Source organism: Chiloscyllium plagiosum, chromosome 20 (genome assembly GCF_004010195.1).
Source record: "Chiloscyllium plagiosum isolate BGI_BamShark_2017 chromosome 20, ASM401019v2, whole genome shotgun sequence".
Lineage (NCBI taxonomy): Eukaryota > Metazoa > Chordata > Chondrichthyes > Orectolobiformes > Hemiscylliidae > Chiloscyllium > Chiloscyllium plagiosum.
Genome location: NC_057729.1, coordinates 10,767,001 through 10,791,179, shown reverse-complemented (window position 1 = coordinate 10,791,179; position 24,179 = coordinate 10,767,001). Strand labels below are relative to the sequence as shown.

Genomic DNA, 24,179 nt, shown 5'->3' with positions numbered 1-24,179 from the left:
TATTCTTTTTTTCCAAAGTGCAAGACCTCGCATTTGCTCACATTGAATTCCATCTGCCATTTCCTGGACCACTCTTCCAAATTGTCTAGATTCTTCTGAAGCCTCCGCACTTCCTCAGTACTACCTGACTGTCCACCTAACTTTGTATCATCGGCAAACTTCGCTAGAATGCCCCCAGTCCCTTCATCCAGATCATTAATATATAATGTGAACAGCTGCGGCCCCAACACTGAACCCTGCGGGACACCGCTTGTCACCAGCTGCCATTCCGAAAAAGAGCCTTTTATCCCAACTCTCTGCCTTCTGTCAGATAGCCAATCCTCAATCCATACTAGTTGCTCACCTCGAACATCATGGGCCCTCACCTTGCTCAGCAGCCTCCCGTGTGGCACCTTATCAAAGGCCTTTTGGAGGTCTAGGTAGACCACATCCATTGGGTTTCCCTGGTCTAACATACTTGTCACCTCTTCATTCTTATTTAATTCTTAGTTAAAAGGTTCAACTCGCTCCCTTACAAAGAATCACATGGCATAGAAAAAGGTTATCTGACACATACTGCCAAAGGAGGACTTTTAAGGGCACTATTCAATTAGTCCCACTTCTCAGCTCTTTCCCCAATGCCATACATTTTCTGCATAGCTTTTAACCAACAGTCTCTATCCAAAGCAAACATTGCTGGAGAAACTCAGCAGGTCTGGTAGCAACTGTGCAGAGAAAACAGAGTTAATGTTTCACACCCCACGACCCTTTTAAAGAACAGAAAGGTCTCTATCCAACTTATTTTAAACATTACTTCATGGTATTTCTTTTTCTTCCTGCTGACTGTGTGAAGGCCAGCAAAATTTGTTTTGAAAAATCCCATAAAACTTGCAGGAAATGTATCAGTAAAACAGATGTATGTTTAGATATATGGAAACTGTCAAGTCAGTTTCGAAACTGCTCACACTCCACATATACCACTTAAAAGTAGCCACTCCATCATACCCAAACTATTTTCCCATGCAAGCTTATGAGGGATGTAAACAAAATAACCTGGCAGTGGACAAATATAGAAATTGAGCTTGTTAACTGCAAATTTTGGGGAGAAAAATGATTGGTTCCAGCTGTATGCAATTACACCGTTCCAACTCAAACACAGATTCAGTGAAAGCTTTTAATGGGGTTGGGACTGATGTAATTTCACTCCATCCCCAGCAATTGCAGCAGTAAATTCATAAAGAGATAAAGGGCTGAATTTTCCCATTTTCAAAGTGTTTCTCAATTATAATTCACGGTATCCGGTCTGCATAGTTCACAGCAATTTTTCTCATGCAGTTTTCCACTCTACTTTATTGATCACACATCCAGGCTCTTTGGTGTCCAGATTAGGGATTTGTGTGGCAGGGGAGCTCACCATTGCTGGAGCCATGGGATGTTTAAGCCACTACTTCTGTACTTAAAGCCCAGCTTCAGGTATTGCAGGCTAGGAACTGCCTCTCACATTTGGACTGCTCAACTATGATCACTGATGACAGAAAGGAAAGCTCACTCACCACTTCACAAACAGGGATGTCAAAGGTATTGATGGACAGGGTGGCGGGGAAAAGGACTGTCCATTACCCTGCTGACGGCTGCAAGAAGTTATACCAACAGACAGAGCCAGCTGGACACAGATAGAGCCCCAGGCCAAATCCGTTTCCCAAATTCACAGGAACTCTGTAAAGTGCAGGATAAATTCACCAATCTCCTGTGCTCCATGATCATATGTGCCGCCATCTTCCATCTGTTACCTGACACTCACAAGGGCCACATGCACACTAACTCTGCTACACATCACTTATCAAAACTCAAGGACCACAACTCTCACTGTTACATGTAGCATGTCCATTCAACAGATCTCATTCAGCTCATCCTCCCAAACTCATAGCTCGTCCTGCCCGCTATGATTTCTACTCACTCTCCAGGGACATTTCACCAACTTTCCTGCTCCAACATCAAATCAGCACTAATCACTCTTCCATCACTTCTATTGAGCCAAATACTCCATTTGTCCCAGTGCAGGAAGAGCTCGCCTACTTCATAGGCTAAGGCCTCTGCAGCACCCTGAATGATATACCTCAAATTCCCAGAATGTTTGCAATTGACCTGGCTGTTGTCCAGTCTGCAAGGTCATAGATCCGTGGAATCTGTTAAAACCAAGCTCATGACCAATGGTGTATAACTCCCCCAAACAAAATTCAGACAAGTGCTTTGACTGAGTGTGATGGTACCCCCTTCTGACCATAGACACCTTGACCCCACTGAGGACTGGTCCCTTGTGACTTTCAAACATGGCCATTTGATTGAAGCACATGCAGTGTGTTTCGAGAGTGTGGTGCTGGAAAAGCACAACAGGTCAGGCAGCATCCGAGAAGCAGGATTCCAAAGATTTTCATTCTCATGTTATTTTCCTGACTTCCTTGCCATTTCCCATACCACACACGAGAGAGGTAAGTTCCACCAAAAGCAGCTAAACAGAAACACGTTTTTAAAAAAAAACTAAAATAATGAAGGGCTGTGCAAGGAAGGGGCAAATTCAGTTGAGAAACACAACAAATTTTCCATTGCTGACACATGACTGCAATACTCTCTGGGAAGCGAACAAACATTAACATCATCTTTAGAAAGGACAGAAAATTTTACTGGGTGTGGGGGGGAATAGCTATTAGTGAATAAAGATAATATTATTTCTATGGTAATAGATCACATGCTGAAAGGTAACTAGGCAATGGATATTTAACAGGTGGAATTAGGAAAGAGAGAAAGAATTAAGGTTGTCACAGGAGGTGTGCTTAAGGCCTCTGGTAGCAGCTGTGAAGAGGCAGAATGTATTAACACTGATTACATAAAGGCACAGTGGGTTAAAGAAGCAAATTTAGCATCCATCTAAGTTAGAACAAGCAGACAAGCTTGATTTAGAAAGGTGTCAAATTTCTTGAAAGTGTTTAGCACTATTTTCTACAACAAGTTGTCCTGGATACAAGGCAACAGGTGACATTGGCCTGAATAAGTATAGGGCTGGATTGTTTGAAGAGTGGTAATTGCACAGATTCCATTCTGCTCCTTCTTTCTTACGTTAAGAAAAGGCTCCACATTTCTGACAGGACGTCCTTCAGAAATGTGAAGCATTCTTTAAATCTGAGAGGTCATCATAATGCAGGATAGTCAGAAAAGTGAAGCCTCACCCTCTTTGTTTTAGCAATAGCAGCCATATTCTGTGTTTTAAATAGCCAGCATCACAGATAGTCACTTTGACAGCTCATGTGAAAGAGTCGGTATGTAAGCTAAGGATGAGGTTAGGAGGATAGGGTGCTACAGCACAAGGTGGGAAAGGGACCAAGAAAGTCATTGAGTGTTTAGAGTAGGTCATGGGATGGGGATTTTGGGTCCAGTGGTGAGGGGGCTGGGGTTTGTTCAGTTGAGTTGCGGGTGGCTGTCAGGCCTCTGGTGTAGAAGGGATGTTAAGTCTAGTGGCATATGGTATCTGGTCCTGGGAGGTCATTAGGTTCTGGGAGGGCGCTGGAGAGAGGGTGGTTGGGTTGGGGTCTGTGAGTGTTAAGGGGAGGTACTGTTGCAAGGGGATATAGTAAATAGAGACAAATAGAGACTGACAACCCATAAGGCAGTGCTGAAGTCAGTGAGCATGTGCAAAGTAAGCAATGTAAAGTAGATAGAGGCTGGCAGCCTCCAAGTAAAGTAAGCGAGTTCTAAGAAAACAAGCTAAGAATCATAAGATGCAGGTGTTTAAGCTGCAGGGGTCTATTATTTAAATTACCTAAGAGTCAGTCTAGCTTTATCTATCATCTAATATTTCATGGATGACTATTTAACTAATTGCAGTGAAACCTCTAATTCTCTGATTTAAGTGGGAAGGCTGTGGCATCATGGCAATGACAGTGCACTAGTGTTTAAGAATGCTAGGATTTGAGGCATGGTTTCAAATCCCACCACTGTGGATGGTGAAATGTGCATTTAATAAAAACATGGAATAAAAATCCAACTTGATGGTGACCATGAAACCACTATCTATTTGCATAAAACACCATCTGATTCATGAATGTCCTTTAGCAAAGGAAATTTGCCACCTTGAGCTGGACTAGCCTACATGTGACTCCAAACCTACAGCAATGTGGTTGATTTCTAACTGGCAATTAGGGATGGACAATACATGCTGATCTAGCCAGCATCTCCCACATTCTATGAATGAATGTTTAAGAAAATATACTTTCAGAGTGCTCCAGACGTATAGAAATTGCTCATTGGAATCTTCAATATCCTGAACAGTGCCCTCAGAATCTGTTACATTAGACATTTGCAAAGTCCCAAAACTTAACTCCCAACTATACTGTTGCAAAGAATTGGAAAATCTGTGCTATTATTTATCTAATAGATGCCAAATATATGATTCACTTCAATCATGTGTTTGAAAGGGAAAAATGTGAAACACGTATGATGGTTCCAGATTAAGGGAAGGTCAACTTTAACAAGATGAGACAGAGTAAACTGAGCTAATCTGTCAATGAGTAGAAAGATTAGTGGGGAGATTCTAAAACAATTTAATACAATACAGAACCCTTCGGGCACAAAAAATTAACTTGCCAAATGAAACAAAGAGATAAGGAGCAACATAAAATGGAAAGAAAAAGTATATTGAGATACAAACGAAAAGCATAGATTCTGCAAACTGAAGCAATAGAAAAGACCTGAAAGAATTACAAAGCTGACTGGGGGAGCAGCAAAAAATAAATGTAAAAAACAAACTTGCAAGGTGTATCAAAATCATGGAAAGGACTTTTGCACTTACATGAAGCAAATAGGTAGTGTAAGAGCAAAAAGAACAGATTATGCTGGAAATAAGTAGGTCAAGCAGCATCTGTGGATAGAGGAACACAATTAGCTTGTCAATTCAATGGTCTTGCATTAGAACTTAGAAGGCAGGGAGGATTAAATGACAAAGAGATGATGGTGCAAAGCAAAAGAAGATGGATATTGGCGAGGAAAAGAAACAAAAAATGATTCTCAATGAAGTGTAACAAATGGGGAAAACAGAATCATGGGCAGCAGCCGCTTTTCAACAAGTAAAAATGGGGACAAAGGTCATGATCTGAAATTGCTGAACTCGATGTTGATCCCACAAATTGTGAATTGGCTAAAGTAGCCTACGCGATTGGCACCACAATAAGCATTCACTCCACCACTAATGTACATAAGTAGAAGCATGCACTATCACTGAGTTGCACTGCAGCAACTCCAGCAACACCTTCCAAACCCTTTCAATGGCATCTACCATCAAAAAGGACAAGGGCAGCAGATTTATGATAATATCATCACCTACAACTTACCCTCCAAAGACTCATATTCCTGAATTGGAAATATATTGCCATTCCTTCCCTGTCATTTAATCGAAATCCTAGAGCTCCCTCACTAACAGCATTGTGGATTTACCTATATCAAATGAACCTTAGCAATTAAACAGATCTGCTCACCTTTGCCTTCACAGGGGAAATGAAGGATGGACAACAAATCCTGGTGTAGCCAGCAACCCCCTCGTCCCATGAAGAAATGAAATAAAATTCAATTTTCATCCCACTCAGGAATCGATTTGAAAATCACTTAGTTAACAAAAGTGATAGAGGAAACCAGGAAAATGTAGACATACAAATATAACTCTAAAGTCTTGATATAAATCTATATGGAGAAATTGCTAGAGTCAATAATGAAGGATGATATGTCTGAACATGTTGAAATTTTTCACCTGATCAGAGATCCAACTTGGATTCGTAAAGGATGCATTATGTCTGATGACCCAGATTCATTTTGTTTTTGAAGAGGCATTTTAAAGTAGTAAACAATGGAAAATCTATAGAATTTTTTAAATATATAGGTTTCTAAAAGGCATTCAGTGAAGTCCGTCATAAAATTGTTAGCTAAACATGATGCTCATGGAACTGAGGGTAAACTATTGACCTATTTGGGGATCTGACTGGCAGTAGTCAGAGAGTAGCAATAAATTATTGGTATTCTAATTAGCAGATTATTACTATTGCATTCAAAAAAGCACAATTGGTCAGGCAGCATCCAAGGAGCAAGAGAATCGATGTTTTTGGCATAAACCTGATAAAGGGCTTATGCCTGAAACGTCGATTCTCCTGCTCCTCGGATGCTGCCTGAAGTGTTATGCTTTTCCAGCTCCACACTTGTTGACTCTGGCTCTCCAGCATCTGCAGTCCTCATTTTCTCCTTATTACTATTGCAGTCCAGCGATTTGTGCTGGGGCCTTGCTCATTTAGTAAATTTATTCATGATTTAGAGGTAAAGAGTTACATAAACAGGTCTGCCGATTGCACAGAGATGGGTGGAATTGCAAGCATGTAGATGGGAAGCATAAATTATGAAGTGACATTAACTGAATGGTTACAACTGTGGGCAAACGGATTTCTATATAGAAAGGATCAAGTTTTGATTTGATTTATTTATTATCACATTTTTTTTGTTACCACATACAGGGAAAAGTGTTGTTTGGTGTTGCCACTCTTCGGCACCATCTTAAAACACAGAAAAATAAACCAAAACAAAGAATATAAAAGCAGAAGAATAAAGAAACAAAAAAAGGTGTTCAAATTTACAGTCCATCTTGTTAAGTGTTCCGCCATGGGCTGTGGGCCATAGGGCATGGGGCATGGCCCTGGTGGCCAGGCACAAGTCGCCTTCACCACATCATCACTGCTGGGATGAACATCATCACTCTACAGCACCATCTCGCCTCCAGCAACGCCCTCGCCACTATGAATCCTTGCTAGACCTCACCAATGCAGGCCCCACTGATGCTATCAGGTAGCGCACCAGCCCAAACTGGACGTCGCTGTCACCATGAGTCAGCTTCAGGCCCACCTCGCCAATGCAGCCGCTGCCAATGCCACAGGGTGTTGTACTGAACTCAAACTTGCCTCTGTCACTGCCTCCATGAATCTGAGCTGGATGTAGACACTGCCTAGAACCCAAACTCTCTGCAATACAGCAGCCATGAGTCAGCGCTGGGCCCAATTGCCAACAATCACCTATCCACATTGGGCCTACTTACCACTGTCAATGCTGTCGCCACGACCGAGCTCTTCAACAAAAGTAAAATAAATGAGAAGAAAAGAAAAAACACAAAAGAAAATAGAGAAAAAATAAAGAAACAAAAAGATAAGCAGACGGAACAGATGAGCCCAGGCTCAGAAGCCCTACTCCACTGACATCTTACCGGAAATTCAAGGCTTTGAACATTGTAAAGTTATTCTAAAGTATTTTTAATTGATGAGAAGAAAGAAACAGTGAAAGTTCAAAAGGATATGGGGTCCATTGAAATACAATGGGCAAGTATAAAAATATAATGATAAATGCGAATGGAGTACTGGCCTTAATATCCAGAGAATTGGAATATAAGCAAGCCCTGTTTAGACCATACCTGGAGTAATGTGTTCAGTCTGTTACCACCCATGTGAGCTGAATAACCTACAAGTGTTCTTGGGTTTCAAAGTTCAAAGACACCCACTGTTAGTTGAATACAGAGTTGTACTTTACCTCAAACCTTCCTGCAGAAACAAAGTGGGTAAACTGTTGAGAGCATCAGGTAACCTACCCATCAACCCACTTCCCAAATCCTTCCCAGTTCCGATTTTTACTGACACCTATGGACAGGCCATTATCCTGCCTGTGTTCCACCCTGCAGATTTGGGTCCACAAAGATCTTGGACTCTGACCGTCATGTTACCTCTAACCTGAGCAGGAAGGCCAGGGCAGGTTTTCTATTACATTAAAACATGTCAAAAGAAGATTAAGAGCAGAAGAAATCATTGAGTGGCCACAAGGGAAGTTCAGACCATCCTGACTTATGAACCTATTTCACTTGTGTGTATTACTTGATTTCTGATTTCCGAAGTGCCTAGAACTGGGGACATAAAGTTCCATTAAATTAGATACTTAGTGGTGAGTTGGCACCAATAAAAGTTATGATGTCATAACAAGTTGATTTAAAAACATCCATTTTTTGAGAGTTTACGGCATCCTAAACTTTCAGTCTGATAGGCACACCTCACCAAGAGAGCTGCTGCTTACCAACTGTGGCTCACCAGCTTCACGGGAATGAGGTGGCAAAATGGCACCTCCTCTGGTACAGGAATTTCCAAGTTTTGTGAATTACAATCAATCATTTCCAACTTCAGCGCAACAATTCCCTTGGCTATTGAAGAATTATTAAGTACCCGAATATCACAGAAACTAATGTTCCCCTATACAATCTAGTTCACTCGCCTCTGCTATTTATTAAAGGATGACTGTTTAATTTGTAGCACTTATGGTCAGATTGTTCAAGTCCCACACCTGGACTGCTTTTTAACAGGGTATGGGGGAGAACTGCTTGTTCCTCCAGAACAGGCGTCAACTGGAAGTGACATTATCCAAAGAAGTCCACCCCACAGTCGTAAGTATGGACTACATTGGTAGCGAATGGGACTACAACCTCTCAACAAGAGGAAATCTCATCCTCAGAGGTGTGCCCAATCTACACTTCACTTGGTCTCTGAAGCGGTTGCTATGGGGACTTAACAAAAAAACATGAAGGTGACCATGAAAGGGCCGTCGAGCTCAGGGAAGAACAAGAGAGGGGAGTAGGAGGGGCAGGTTTTCAAAATCAGCTGACCCACAAAGAAGAGGTTTTCGAGATCTTGGAGTGGGATGGGGGTAGGGGGTTGTTTTGCCCTTGATATGTGTAGTGCACCCTCTGTATGATGTACCTCCTTATTTCCTAACCCTGTCCACCCAATCAATAAAAAAGAACTACCACTCTTGCCCAGCTGCCCATGCCAATCATAGTTATGCTGTGGGCAGCACAGTATCCAGGTCATTGGGGTAGGGTCATTGAGTATTGTTAAGGCAGAGGTAGGTAGATTCTTATGAGGAAAGTGATTCTAAGGTATTGTAGCTATTTAAAATCAAGGATTATCAAAGATTATTAGGTGGAAATGTGTAATTCATACATCAATAGGTTTGCATAATTAGCCACTGTTTATTTAATGATACATAGCAGACAGACTGCCAACTTTGGCACTTGCCCTTCAAGTGTATAATGGCTGCTAACTGAAGAGTACATGGGAGGTTATGTGGGCTAGCTCCCTGGTCCACAAATGTGACCATGAGGGACATCTCATATGGAGTTCCAGAGCTTCAACATGAAGCCTGCCACGCCACTGCAGTACTGCCAGATGTGTCATTTTTCAGCTGAGATGCTACACCTGAGTCTCACATTCCCCCAAAAGGTAGAGGTAAATGATCCTATAGCACTTTCTCAAAGAAGAGTAGTGGGGTTATCCTTATTGTCTTGGGTAATATTTAACCCTCAGCCAACATTGTAAAGCAGATTGTTTTCATTTTTTTTTAAGGAGCTTGTTGTGTGGAATTACACTTATTCCATTACAGCAGTGAACACATTTTAAAAGCATTTCACAAAGTGATTTCGGATATTCTTTAGTTCCTGTTCCTTCAATTGAAGGAATGAATGATTCAGAACTTTTTATGCTAATTCCAAGGCTTGGCATCTGCTTCCATCTGTACCTGATGAGCAATTAATATTGTGTTACATCGTCTAGTTAGATGTTTGCATTCAAATGTAGGCAAGACTGTATCTGATTGGAATCTGATCTGATGATGAGAGAGTAGTGAGTCATGGGGCGCGGGAGCTCAGGGTCAGTAAAGAGCGCTGAGGGGTGGGTGTCAGTGTGTTACATCCCTTTCCAAAGTCCAGGCCCTCAGTGAGGCCCCAGTACCTACAATGAAGGGCACTCCCACACCTATTGCCTGAGTTGACGGGTTGCCTGTATGGTGCATACTGCGTGGTCAATAGCTGAATTATTCGCAGTAGCAGTGGGATGGTGCCCTTAGCTGGTCACTAATTGGATCAGCCCGCCCAGAATTTAATTCCGATGGAAGCAAAAGATGAGTTGTAGGGTTCAGTTAGCCACCATCCTCCCGAATCCACTTAATGAAATGCCTATTCTCCCCTTTGCTACCAACAAAAGCAGAAGATTCTTCACTTACTTTTAATGAGAACCTGGTATTGCGTTTTAAGCTTCAAACACAGGTGACGAGATGAGTATTGGACAGGCTGCAGTTAGATTAGCCTTAACAAAGAACAATTAATGCAAGCTGACCTTTTGCAGTTGCCTTATACATGTTCCAAACTTCAAGAGGTTACAGAGACAAGACTGAAAAGATAATAGAGATTAAACTGTTTCCATAGTGCCTAAGCAAAGATTAATTTCTGCAGAATTAGTAATTAGAACCATTACAAATACAAAAGTATCCATTTTAAAACATATGCAGTGCAGTTAAAATAGAAGCAAAGATTGCCATTAAAGCAGTAAACACCAGCAACATGTTTTGTACTTACTGTTAAAACTCAGTTCATTTACACTACACTCCAAACTGTGCTTGCAGGACACACAGTGTTCAGAAACAACTCCACCGTGTCTCCAAATCTCATTCACTGTTCTGTCTGACAGGCTAGAACTAGGAACAAAAGACTGCAGGTGGGAGGGATCAGCATGGTCGGCACTCTGAAAGGTAAAGCTTAATCACCTTTTGCAGTTAAGAATGAGAATATGGGGCAGGCACAGTACTTCTGTCAAAAGGGGACTTTCCTCATTCTCTCCAGTGAGATAAGTCAACAGACATAAAAATCATCACTCTCTCATTTCATCAGAAAAGCAAAGTTTTGGCGCAATATAAGGTTAAATAGGAGATGCGTCTTCTTGAAGCTCATTACATTTCCTTTTAACATCCATGTTTTGTTTTAAGATTATGCCGTGTATCCTAAAAAAGTTTGAAACCAAGAAATAGAACCAATATTTTGAGAACTGGAATGGAGTCTCACACAAACTTCGATGATCCCACATTAATGATCAATGTTAGTGAATGCATTTTCAAATGCGAGGTAACATTAGCTTTTTCAAGGCTTGTAGCTGCTCAGCAGTGAACTTATTTCTGGTTACACATTTAAATCAGCAGGCAGTACAAAGTTTGTGCACTGCCTACATTGAAAGCAATATGCAGAAGTTTAAGATGCTTAGGCATTATGGAAACAGTTTAATCTTGATTATCTTTTCAGTCTTGTCTCTGTAACCTCTTGAAGTTTGGAACATGTATAAGGTAACTGCTTATTGAATGGCACAGACATTATCACCAGCTTCTTCAACTTTTATTTTCAGATTTTCCAACAGCTGCATTTCTTTTCATTTATAGCAGCAAGATGCATGGTCTGAGCCCTTTTCTGTTCTGCATTGAGTTAGCTAATCTTAGGCAGGCAGCACTTAAGATGCTATAGTTGACATAAGAGCTTTTGCATTAAAATGTTGAAAATCAAATAGAGTTCCTGCTCATGAACAAACAAGGCCTGATGATTGACACTAATGGTCTTTCATTTGGATAAAGGGAGAAGCAGGAACTGGTTTCTCTTTCACATTTGTTCATACTCCAACATAATTGTGCCCCATAAATCAGCCCCTCTTTGCCTGGCAGAAACCAGTCTATTTGTTTAAAATAAATCAAATAATCAAATAATGGAAAACCATAACTGCCCATCAGGGGCATGGTACTGATAATAAAAAAGCAAAAGAGCAAAACTAAGAGTAACTAAATCGAAATATCATGGCAGAGGGCAAATAATACATTCAGCCCCTATGGTGTTCACCTCTCCTGGAAAATTCCAAGGGAATCTGAGTACCGACACAATCATGATCCTTACTAGTCCAGCAACAATGCCATAATGTTATTGTCTTGCCGTAGAAACAGGCTTTTTTTGTGCTCCAATTAACGTCAGCTCCTAATCATACCTGCAATGACTAACAATACCAGCAGGGAGTTAATCCTTCAATAAAGGACTGAATGAGAGAAACATCAATGCATAAAACTTTGGTCCACTTTCAGTTTTCTATTTCTAACATGATACACTCGCCCACACTCAGATCATGCAGAATAGGTCACACATTCAAGGTGAGAGAGGAAAAGTTTAAGGGGGATATGCGTGGAAAGTTCTTTACGTAGAGGGTGGTGGGTGCCTGGAACACGTTGCCAGCGGAGTTGGTAGGGGCAGGAACGATAGCGTCATTAAGATGTATCTAGACAGATACATGAATAGGCAGGGAACAGAGGGATACAGATCCTGAGAAAATAGGTGACAGATTTGGATAGAGGATCTGGATCGGATTAGAGGGCCGATGGGCCTGTTCCTTTACCATCTGTGAGTTCCGCTCCAAATGCCATTCCTGACTTGGACATATAATTAATGTCTAGGATAAAGTAAATTGTCTTTGTTCTTTTGGTACTTGTGGTTTGCAGAACTCTGCCAAATGACCGTTAATGCTGTTCCATTTTTCACTCATTCCCACCTTTCCCTGATCTTCAATGATATGAGCATCACTGAACTCTTCACTACCAGCGTCCTAAGAGTTTAGCTGAGTCATCATAGCAACACTATGATTCCAAGACTAATGCAGAGGTTAAGTAATCTGTGACCAGTACCAAATTACTGACTGCTCAAAGTCTTGCAACAACTATAGAACAAGTAACAGAAGTGTACTCATCAGCAACAAGATGGGTGCAGCCACAACAACACTTTTTAAGATCTATCCTATCGATTTAAAACAGTGCACCTCATCAGCAGCTCTCACTAGAACTTAAATCCACCTCTTCCATTACCAATGGACTGTCAATAGAACGCACAGCAACATCTTGCCAATCTTACTTAAGACAACACTTTGCAATCTGGTGACCTCGATCAACAACATTAACTTGTATTCATATAATGTTGTTAACATAATAAAATGTTTCAAGGTGTTTCATGGGAACATAATAATGCAAAATCTGATACAACCCACGGAAGACAAAATTACAACAGTTGACCAAATGGTTGCTCAGAGAGTTAGAACATCTTAAATGAGGCAAGTGCAGTAGAGACCTCAGGGGTTTGGGGGTACCAGAGCGCAGGCCACAGGCAACTGATGGCACAGTAACCAACAGTGGAGCGATGAATGTAAGGAAGGCCCAAGAAACAAGAGGAGTGCAGATATCTTGAGGACTGTCAGGCTGGAGGAGATTGCCGAGATGATGGAGAGATATGAAGCCAATGACGGAAGGTGTGCATGCGTTTGAAAACAAGGATGAATTTTTTTTAAATGCCTTTGTTTGGCTGCGAGATAATGAAAGCCAGCAAACACAGGAACAATGGGTGCAAGGACACAGGCTGCAGAGCTCGAGATGACCTCAAGTTTACAGAAGGCAAAATGGGGGAGGTCAGCCCTATCGCATTGAAAAAAAACAAGTCTAGAGATAGTGTGCAAATAGATAATATTTTCAGCAGTGAATGAGTTGAGGCAGATATACAGTCAGTTGCTGTAAACAGGCCGTCTTAGTGAAGGGTCGGTTAGGTAAAGCAATAGGTCATCTCTGGGTTAAATACTACACCAAAGTAGAAAATGAGTTGAGCTCAGTCAATTAATAGGGAGAAGGGTGGAGTAGGTGGTGAGGAAGCAGGATTTGTATCACCAAGAAGCACAAATGGACAGTGACATTACCATCTGTGAGTTCCGCTCCAAATGCCATTCCTGACTTGGACATATAATTAATGTCTAGGATAAAGTGAGGACTGCAAATGCTGGAGCTCAGAGTCAAAATGTGTGGTGCTGGAAAAGCACAGCTGGTCAGGCAGCAACCGAGGACCAGCTGTGCTTTTCCAGTGCCACATTTTTTGACACATAATTAGTGTCTGTTCATCAATTTGTGTCAAAATTTTGGATTTCTGCAACTCCCACCATCAGAAAGACTGCAGTGATTTAAGGAACATCCACCACCAGCTTCTCAGGAAGGATGAGCAATATGTGCCGCTTTGTCTGATCTCAAGAACAAATTACCAAAAAGGTGGGGTGGAAGCAACTGCAGCGGGAGTTAAAATACTTTGTAAAGATAAGAATCCAGACTGCAATTCCTGTAATTATTTCAGTTAAGAACACAAGAGGGTCGTGTGATTATACAAAAAACGAGAAGAACAAGCCACAGCATGTCTGAAACCCAAATCACCAGGCAGAGTGTAACATAGAAAGGAACATTTGAAACCTTGGTATAAAACAGCACACAGACAATGCACTGCATACCAATCATTTGGATCAGACTCGTAAAAAATGTTGACAGAAATTATCATGTGGTACCTCTGGCTCAAGGCAGCCAGTGGGAGGGGAGGCAGTTATAAATGGTTGTGAACAAAACAGGAGAGACTTGTTGAAAGTAAGTCAACTGAATATGAAAATAATAGCAAAATACTGCATAAGGACATAAGACATAGGAGTAGGAGTGAACTATACATGTAGGCGAAAGTGAGGACTGCAGATGCTGGAGATTAGAGTCAAGAGTGTGGTGCTGGAAAAGCACAGCAGGTCAGGCAGCATTCAGGCAGCAGGAAAATCGATATTTCAGGCAAAAGCTTTTCATCAAGAATGAGGCTGGGAGCCTCAGGGGGTGGAGCAATAAATGGGGGTGGGGCTGGGGGGGAGGGTAGCTGAGAGTGCAAGAGGTGGATGGAGGTGGGTGACTCCTCCACTATTCAAAACTGTCATTGCTGATTCTGCACTTCAATTCCACTTTCTTATCCACTCCCTATATCCCTGAATTTGTAAGAAACCAAACATCAGTCTGCCTCAGCCTTAAATATACTTACTGATAAAAGATCCACAAATCTCAAAGATAGAGAATTCCAGAGAATCACAACACCTCAAGTGAAGAAAACTTTCAGTTACTGGTCCTTTTTCCTGAAACCACAAACCCTATTCTAGATTCCCCAGTTAGGGGTGACAATGGACTGGATGTCGCATGCCCTTATCCTGTGTTTCTGGCGCTGGGGAATGTGGGCGGCACGGTGGCACAGTGGTTAGCACTGCTGCCTCACAGCGCCAGAGACCCGGGTTCATTTCCCGCCTCAGGCGACTGACTGTGTGGAGTTTGCACATTCTCCCCGTGTCTGCGTGGGTTTCCTCCGGGTGCTCCAGTTTCCTCCCACAGTCCAAAGATGTGCAGGGTCAGGTGAATTGGCCATACTAAATTGCCCGTAGTGTTAGGTAAGGGGTAAATGTAGGGGTATGGGTGGGTTTCGCTTCGGCGGGTCGGTGTGGACTTGTTGGGCCGAAGGGCCTGTTTCCACACTGTAATCTAATCTAATCTAATCTAAAGTAGATTGAGTGGGTAGCCCATCTCATTCACACTCACCCCCAAGCTCAGACCCAAGGTACAGATCGTGGGTGGGTGCTCAAATTAACAAACTGCCCACCAATATCAATAAATGATCTTGTTAACATACTGACCACAAAATTATTCTGCCCACGCCATAATATTTGGTATGGGAAAGTGGGCAAGTGTTTTAAAATGGCAGAAGAGAAGGAGGTTTGGAGGTTTTCCTTTGCTCATTGGTGGCACCCTTGAGAAGGTAGTGTCCCTCCTTCCTTCCTCCCTGTCTGTAGTTTGAAACACACCTGCGTCCATCTCTCCCTTAGGTGGGCAAATATTGACCGCACACTACCCCTGACTGACCTTACTCCAGGTTGCCACCCTTTATGTGGGCCTGCCTACAATCATTGAAATGCTCACTCCTGAACTCCAGCACCAGAGGGTGAAGAGGTGAGATTACCTGTGAGAGGTGAAAGCCCAGCTCTCCAATGCTTGAGATTGCCTGCAGCAAATAGATAGTTATGACTGCAGGATGGCCATTGTTCTAGTCCATCAGTTTACCCCGGAATGACCGTATCAGATTGAGGGATTGACGTCTACCCTGTCAGAATCGTGAATGTTTCAATGAGATCACATACCATTCTTTTAAACCTCTAAGAATATAGATCCAACTTACTTAGCCTTACCTCATAAGGCCCTGGGATGAGCGAGTTGTCATGCCTCGTAAATTCTAGCTACTGTCTGAGTGCAACTATATCCCTCTTAAAATTGGAGATCAAAATTGCATGCAGTATTCTAGGTGTTCCGTAGCAAGATTTGTCTATTCTTGTATTTCAATCCTCTTGCAATAAAGTCCGACATGCCACTTGCTAATTGCTTGCTATACCTGCATCCTAACTCTTGATGTTTCTCATACAAGTACATCCATGTTTCTCTGAACATCATAATTTATAAGGTTTACTCCTCTTAAAAGGTATTGTGGTTTTCTGTTCTTATAGCCAAAGTGTATATCCAAGCACCTCCGCTCATTACACTCCAACTGGCACCTTATTGCTCGCTCACTTGACTTGCCACTATCTCTTTGGTTCCTTCTTGCAGCTTGAATTCCCACCTCACTTTGGAGGAGCAACAAATACATCGCTCACTGTTTCTTTGCAAATGCTTCCATCGGAGCGAAGATTCAATAACTCAATAGATTGGATGAGACAGTTGTCCCCAGTGGGCAGATACTGAGTAAATTAACAGGAGTATAGAAGAATTGGATGTGATCTCATTGTTACAGCCAGAATTATGAAGAGGATTTATAGGAAATATAAAATGAGTCATTTCTCAGGGTTTAATTCATTTTGCACTAAGCATGATGAAACTAAAGGCAGATGTCTTTCATGGTGACTAATGTCCCTGTCCTTTTCCAGCCTCCATCAATGAGAAAACCTGCTGAATCAAGCTCTAGACAGGTACTTGATCTATAGATGTCACGCTAGGGAAGTCCTGCCCTAGCTGAAGCTTTGGGATAAACAAAGGTCAGCAGCTACTGGAAGCTGGAGAGAGTCAATGAGATCTAGGCTATGTAGCCACAAGTTTGGTATAAAATGTTACCTCTGTTTCTCTCACCACAGATTCTGCAAATCCTGCAGAGTTTCTCCAGTATTCACTGTGTGTTTGTTTCACTTTTTCCACCTACAAGAAAGACCGGCAATCAGGGCTAGTGGTAATTTCAAGTGATTGTTAATTGACAACTTAACACCCTTAATTGCTAGTGGGTCAGGACCTTATGCCCAGAACAGAATGGCTGAGGCAGCAGGAAGGGGACATGATCTATCTGCTGCTAACCTGTGCACTATTTGCTCCTCTCACCACTTGCCAAGTCACGTTTAGAGAGGGGATATCCATTTTTTTCTGTAACTGGAGAATTCAAAGCAAGGGGGCACCATTTCAGAATAAGGGACTAAATAACTATAGATTGGAAATAGTTGAGACCCATGCAATAATCCTTGCAATACAGCTTGCCAACTTAAAAATGCCTTAGTCAACCCTGCTCTTTGCTTCCTGTCTGTGAAATAACCCCCTATCCATGCTAATGTATCACCCCCAACACATGAGCCTTTAACTTGTGTACTAACATTTTGCATATCACCTGATCAAATATTGCAAATCCACAAATATCACATCTCCAGATTCATCTTTGTCAATCCAGTCTAGTCTAACAATCTGGTGTAATAGTTGCATTTTCAAAAACTCTATTCATGTTGGTAACAGGTTTCCATTTTGTCAGATTTCATTGAAGGTAGCCCCAGTTATGTTCTGCCTTTCCCAAAGCATTGCGAGAGCTTCTTTACTAATAGTTTCAGCATTAGTTACAATGAATTGGCACAAGGGTAGGGGAAGGAATGAGACAATCATGCATTTAAATCATAGACCAATTGGCAGAAATCAACACCAATTGGCCTAACATGCCTTTACCAGCAATTTAAGAGAATTATTCGCCAAGCAAATTTTTGGTATACCTGTATTGTCTAATCACTTTTGAAAGTCAAAGTTAAAAGTATTTCCACCATCTTTTAGACAGCGAATTCCAGGTAATGTCAATGTGCTCTTGGCATCAGGTCAAACCTGGGCAAGGAAACATGATGCTGCTACTAAATCCCTCACTCCTTTGCATGCCCCCACGATGAATCTGTACACTTCCATGTTGGACAGAGCTTGGAAGAAACACAGAGGCTGGTAAGGGACAGAACATGTTTTGAGTGAGACACTTGAATGTCCAAGACCAACAGTGGTTTAACAGCACTACTACTGACCAAACTGGGTGAAGCTGAAAGGACACAGCTGATAGAGTGGATGTGGGAATTAACAAATGAATAACAGACAAGAAAAAAATGAAGAACTTACTGAAGACACTGGACACTGGAAAGGCAGTGTCCATGACAATATTTCAGTACTAGTACTAAAGATCCGAGTGCCGGAACTAACTATGCCATGAGCAAAGCTGTAAAAGTACAGCTACAATATTGGCATCTGTCTGACAATGTTGAAAATTGCCCAGTTATAACCTGTGCACAAAAGCAGGTCACATCCAAACTGACAAAATACTGCCCTGTTATTCTACTCTCAATCATCCACAAAATGGTAGAAAGGGTCCCTGGCAGTGCTATCAAGTGCCACCTACCTAGAATAACCTGCTCACTGATGTTAATTTTGGATTCCACCAGGGCCAATTGGCTCCTGACTTGATCATAATCTTCGTCTAAACATGGACAAATGAACTGAACTCCGGAGGTGAGGTGGGAGTGTCTGTGCCTAACAGCCTTGACAAGCGTGACATCATGGAACCCTAGCAAATTAAGTCAGTGGGAATCAGGGGCAAAACACCCCAGTGTTTGGAGTCAAACCAAATACAAGGAAACATGGTTGTAGTTCTTAGTCCAAGCACAACACCGCAGGAGTTCCTCAGGATAGTGTCCTAGACCCAAATATCTTCAGCTCCTTCATCAATGACCTTCTCTCATTATGTCAGAAAAGGGGATGTTTGCTGACAAATTTCACCATTATTTGTGACTCCTTAGATATTGAAGCAGCAAGAGTCCATGTGCACCAACATCTGGATAACATCCAGGCTTGGGCTGAGAAGTAGCAGGTTACATTTATGCCACACAAGTGCCAGGCAATGACTATCTCCAATAAGAGCAATTCTAAATATGTCCCCTTGATATTCAATAGAATTTCCAGTTCTAAATACCCCACTAACAATATCTGGCAGTTACCATTTACCAAAATCTGAACTGGACCACCAATTTACATGCTGCCCCAACAACAGGAGCTCATGGACTGGAAATTCAATAGCAATTAAACTATCTCCTGTCTCTCCAATGCTACCAGCTGCAAGACACATAGCAGGAGTATGATAGAAAACTACACATTTGTCTGGACAGTTGAATTTTCATTAACATGAGGTGCTTGACACCATCCAGAAAAAAGCAGCCCATTTGATTGGGACCACATCCATCACTTTGAACAGTCACTCCCTTCACCACCGATGCACTGACTGCAATGAGTACCTTTTACAAGACGCACTGCAATAAAACAGAAAGTTTCCTTCAAAACTACCTTCCTGATCCATGAACAGCTTCCATCTAGAAAGGCAAGGACAGCTGTTGCCTGGGAACATCTTCACTTGGAAGATCCCCTCTAAGCCTTATCCTGAATTAGAAATACATCACTGTTCCTTCAGTATCACTGGGGTCAAAATGCTGCAAATCCCCTACATACAGTATTGGCTTTGTAACCTACACCGAAAGGATTATGTCATTTGGGAAGGCAACATGAAAGGACAATTCGAGATTGACAAACCTGGGCTAGCCACATCCCTTCAATGAATAAAAAAAAACTTTTAAAATATGAACATAATTTAAATAGAGCAGTAAAAGAATCACCTGTTTGTTGTTCCTAAGATCAACTTTGAATCACGACTCTCTGGATCCATATATTAGGTTTCTTGTTGGCTTTGATTTATAGTTATTATTTTTCAACTGAATGTCAGGGATCTTCCTATTAAAGTTAAGCTTCTCAAATAATGAGAAACGTAAATAATTTGTGCACATTTTGTGGTCATAAGGATTGCCCTTGGAGCCCTAAAGTGGTGGCATATGCACACATTTTGGTGCAAATAATGATGAGAGGATTAGCCTGTGTGCTGTGAATAGCCACAGGAAACATACAGAACAAGCAGATCATTAAGTCAATCAGAGTACAGCACTGATTCAGTACAATTTTGGAGCTCAAAGTTCCAGTTGGTGTCCTCTCTTAACATCACACAGCTGAGCACGCATTGAGCAGCAGATGGAAGGTTCTCTCAACATTGTTATTTAAAGGGATTATCAACTACTTACTGGCTGCCTTTTGATTGATTTTTCTTTTTGTTGTTTCAACCTCACGACTGTTTATTGCTTTCTATAGTTGTTTAAAGTTGCAACAGTCAACAGGGAGTGGAACAGAAGCAGGAGGACAATTTCTGTACAATTGCTCAAACACATGAGTACAGTAGCAGACATTTTCCTTGGAATACAGTGTGAAATGGAAGATGAACAGACGTTACACTGGGGAGGAAGCTGCTGAAAAAGTGAGAGAAGGACGCTCAGCAGACTGCCATATTTGCTGCAGGGGTCTTTTCCCATATCCAAACCTGAACAGGGAATGACGTGTGAGACCTTTACACTTTGATCAGGATGTTGACACTGAAATCTGGCTTCTGCTTCAGCTATGACTGCAGCCTCAGATCCAGGCAAAGGCAACAATGCCAGTGGCTGTGAAGGTAAGTTCAGTGATGACTTTTATCCAATCTTCCAGGCTGGAGTTGGAGGTATTTGTGATATCTCACAATTTGTTGTGTGAGGGTGACAACTGGTGCTCACTATTCAAAGAGAATTAAATATATTCTCTCTTGTCAGACAGTGGTCAGATAAGGAAACACATTGCTTTGTTAAGACAGCAGACTTTCTCATTATATAGAGTGCTACTGACTATACACATGTCACTTTGTGGGTGCTGCATGCTATTTTCCTGGAGACAGGATACAGTTGGCAGCACTACCTTTGCTGCAGGCAACAGGTAGCTAACGAAGGCTCAGTAAAACCCATTGTCTGACGTGAACTGGAATTTTCCATTTAATCATCAGACCTCTGGAGGCATTGGTGCACGAGTCTGGAGGCAGTTACACAATGGAAGGTCAATGCTCCAGGCAGGCTTAGAGGAATTCCCAGCCAGCTTGGCTTCAGCTACAGCAATGGCCACACTTCACAAGTGATATCCTCAACTGGATGTTCAGCTCACCCTTCAGGTACTAATTAGCCATTTCAAGGGATATCACTGCCGGGGACTGCTAGTCATCCAGTGCAGGCTTCTGATCCTCGCTTTGACCCTGATGTTAGATTTCAAAGCCCATAGGGAAACTCTGATATTATATTGCATATGAAAGTCAATAACCATCCATGTGCATTTTCTGTCTTCCATTACCTTGGTGTTCCAATTTAATGCTACCCCATTCACTGCAGCATGGCTAGCATAACACTGTCTTTCAGTGGATAAGACTGAAGCTGGTCTTACAACACAACATTGATTTGCTGTGCAACAGAAAAAAAGTGTCAATAATTACCATTCCTGCAACTTGGCTGCAATGAGGTGTGAGCACTGCACCCTCTGTTCAAGATGGTGCAGAGCAGACTCACCAGAATGCCAGCGAGGTTAAAAGACTTAAATATGGGATTGCTTTGACTAAGTTTGTATTTCCTCAGTTTTAGAATATAATTGGCCTGTTCAAGATAATTAAAGGAGTAGATGGACATTACCTCTGGAGGGGTAGTTGATAACAAAGGAAATGCCCTTAACGTTACACTTAGGCCATTCGGGGCAATGCTAGGAAACACTCAGAGGGAATCTAGTATTCTCCCAATGTAAAAGCTGTTGCATTTAAGTCAAATAAAAATTTCAATCAATATTTATTAGTTATGGGTGTCAAGTTTTATGGGAATCATGGTGAATCAATGGATCTAAGTTAGAATAAAATACATGATAACCATAATCTAATTGAATGGCAAAAAAAAGGATGACAGTCTGATGGTCTATTCATTTTGCTATATGCTTTTGAGCGAAACTCGAGTATTACCTTTCTTCACAAACACAAAAATAAAACTGGTTGACAGATTCAAAACCCAAGAAGGGCCACAGGATATTTATGTCTTCAAGCAAGATTGCCAACCCCACAATCTTACTGGGTCAGTTCAGTTTCACAAAATGGTTCTCCTTTGTTTTCAATGGACTTATAGTGGACCATGAGGTAGCCGTTTGGTGCAGTGGAGAACATACCTACCTCTTGATTTAAAGGTTCTGGATTCAAGTCCGTTCTAAGACTTGATGACCAAGGAGAGCGTATTTCACCTCACAGCCAAACAGGTTGAGTGTTAAATCTTTTCAATGACAGGCAGCAGGAATGGGCAGAACTCCTGGTCATTTATCTATGGGAGGTGAATGGAAAACCACTGCAATAACTTGCCAAACATAGCCAGCACAAAAATCCATGATTGCCAATAGGATTTTGGGGGTGGTGGGGGGTTGAGACCTGGTACCTAAAGATAGATTGCACTATGAAGAAATATGGTGGATTGTTGCCAAGACAGACATTGAAGGAGGATTGAAAAGGTTTATACCAGGCCATCACAAAATTAGCCCAAGACACAATTAAACACTATGGGCTTCTGTGCAATGATTCTATAGCGCTACTGACAGTCTAAATTTCTCACTGGCCTGAACAGAATATGGAAAAGCAACATCACCTCATGTATTTTATAATTAAGCATGTTATTGATTCTTTCAGCAATTGACTATTACTTTAAGTCGGAGTAAGTTACGACTTGAGTTCAACTAACTATACCATTTGCTGCTAACGCTGTTTGAATCCCCAAGCATTTTAATGGTACCTTGTGACCTTTTCCATTTTTTTGCATACTTGTGTCACCAGCACTGTCCCAACCATCACTTGACCCACACTGTTCCACCTCCAACCCACGGGGTAGGGCATTTTGGCTGCAGTTTCCTTCTGTATTCCACGTGATAATGGGACTCGATCCTGATCGTTTTACTCAGAAGTTGCTCTGCTTCATCTTTCTCATTCAGATTCTTTCCTTAGCTTTCTATTACTAACGCTTAGCACTTGGCAGTACTCATTTCTTTCATTCAGTGTTCCAGATTGATTTTAGAGTTATCTTGGTAATTACAATATTAATGCTTGCAATGCTGGCTGCCTGTTGTGGATTGTTAATAGTTTAATTATTTTGCTTCTGTTTGAATCCATAAATTGGTTCCAAATCATTGGTTTCGCACTGTCTGTAGCTGTTATTGTTTATATCAGCAAAAAGAACCTTAAAATAAGCATGTTTTTAAAAACAATGATTGATTCAAGGTGAAGGAAATTCAGTATCTTGTGGAAGATACTGAGAGTGGAGTCAAGCGAAATGGCAGACCTAATAACTACAGATGATAATGGGCTATGCCTAAACCTGCTAATTTAGTCACTCGGTGTTGAAGAATTCCGAAACTCCAATGTAAGATCTTTGGGAATGTCTAGAATGCTGATACAGTGAAGCTGCACAAAGGACTTTGTTGGCTGTCGAATGTAGAACTTAGTTTTCCGAATGTGGAGTTAGCAGTGATCTGGGAAAAAAAAATCTGGAGAGAGAAACAGCCAGAATTTAAGACAGCACATCAGAAGTTAAGACAGCGCACTAAAAGTAGACATCACGTACGTTGCTGAGTCAAGTGAGTGTTATGCATGAAACTAACAAAATAATCTTAATGACAACATTGCTTTGTTCTATTTACATTTCTGAAGAAAAGTTTTAATTGCTGTCTCCGTTTCCGCTTAGAAGTTGATCACTGAGACTTTGTGTTAGAAGCAGGTGGAAAATGAAATTTTAACAGGTGTTAAACAATGTATCCTCAAAGCTGCCTGGGTGTGTGACTTCTGACATGGAGTGTAATCCGCAGGGTCACACACAAGGGGCAGAGGGGATGCGAGAGAAACTTTTTTCACTCAGAGGGTAGTGGGAATCTGGAACTCCGCCTGTAAGAACAGTAGAGACAGAAACCTATTAAAATTTAAGTAGTGTTTATGTGTGCATTTGCGATGTCAAAACATACAAGGCTATGGGCCAAGTGCTGTAAAATGGGATTACAATTGTTGACTTGCTTGTTTCTAAAATAAAGTGTTTGTTTTAACTAGCACAGACTCAATGGGCCAAATGGCCATTTTCTGTCCTTTTGACCTCTGATGACTCTTTAATCACAAGGCTCCCTTTAAGTTTCAGGCATGTGCAAATGTGTAGCAGTCTTTATGTATCTCACCATTCAATAAAATGCCT

General features: G+C 41.6%; 1 protein-coding gene across 1 annotated transcript in view; it reads left to right on the top strand.

Moving 5' to 3' along the window:
• Positions 1 to 24,179, top strand: part of LOC122560022 (bactericidal permeability-increasing protein-like) — a 171,175-nt gene that overhangs the window by 30,152 nt on the left and 116,844 nt on the right. The gene's annotated exons all lie outside the window — the stretch shown is intronic.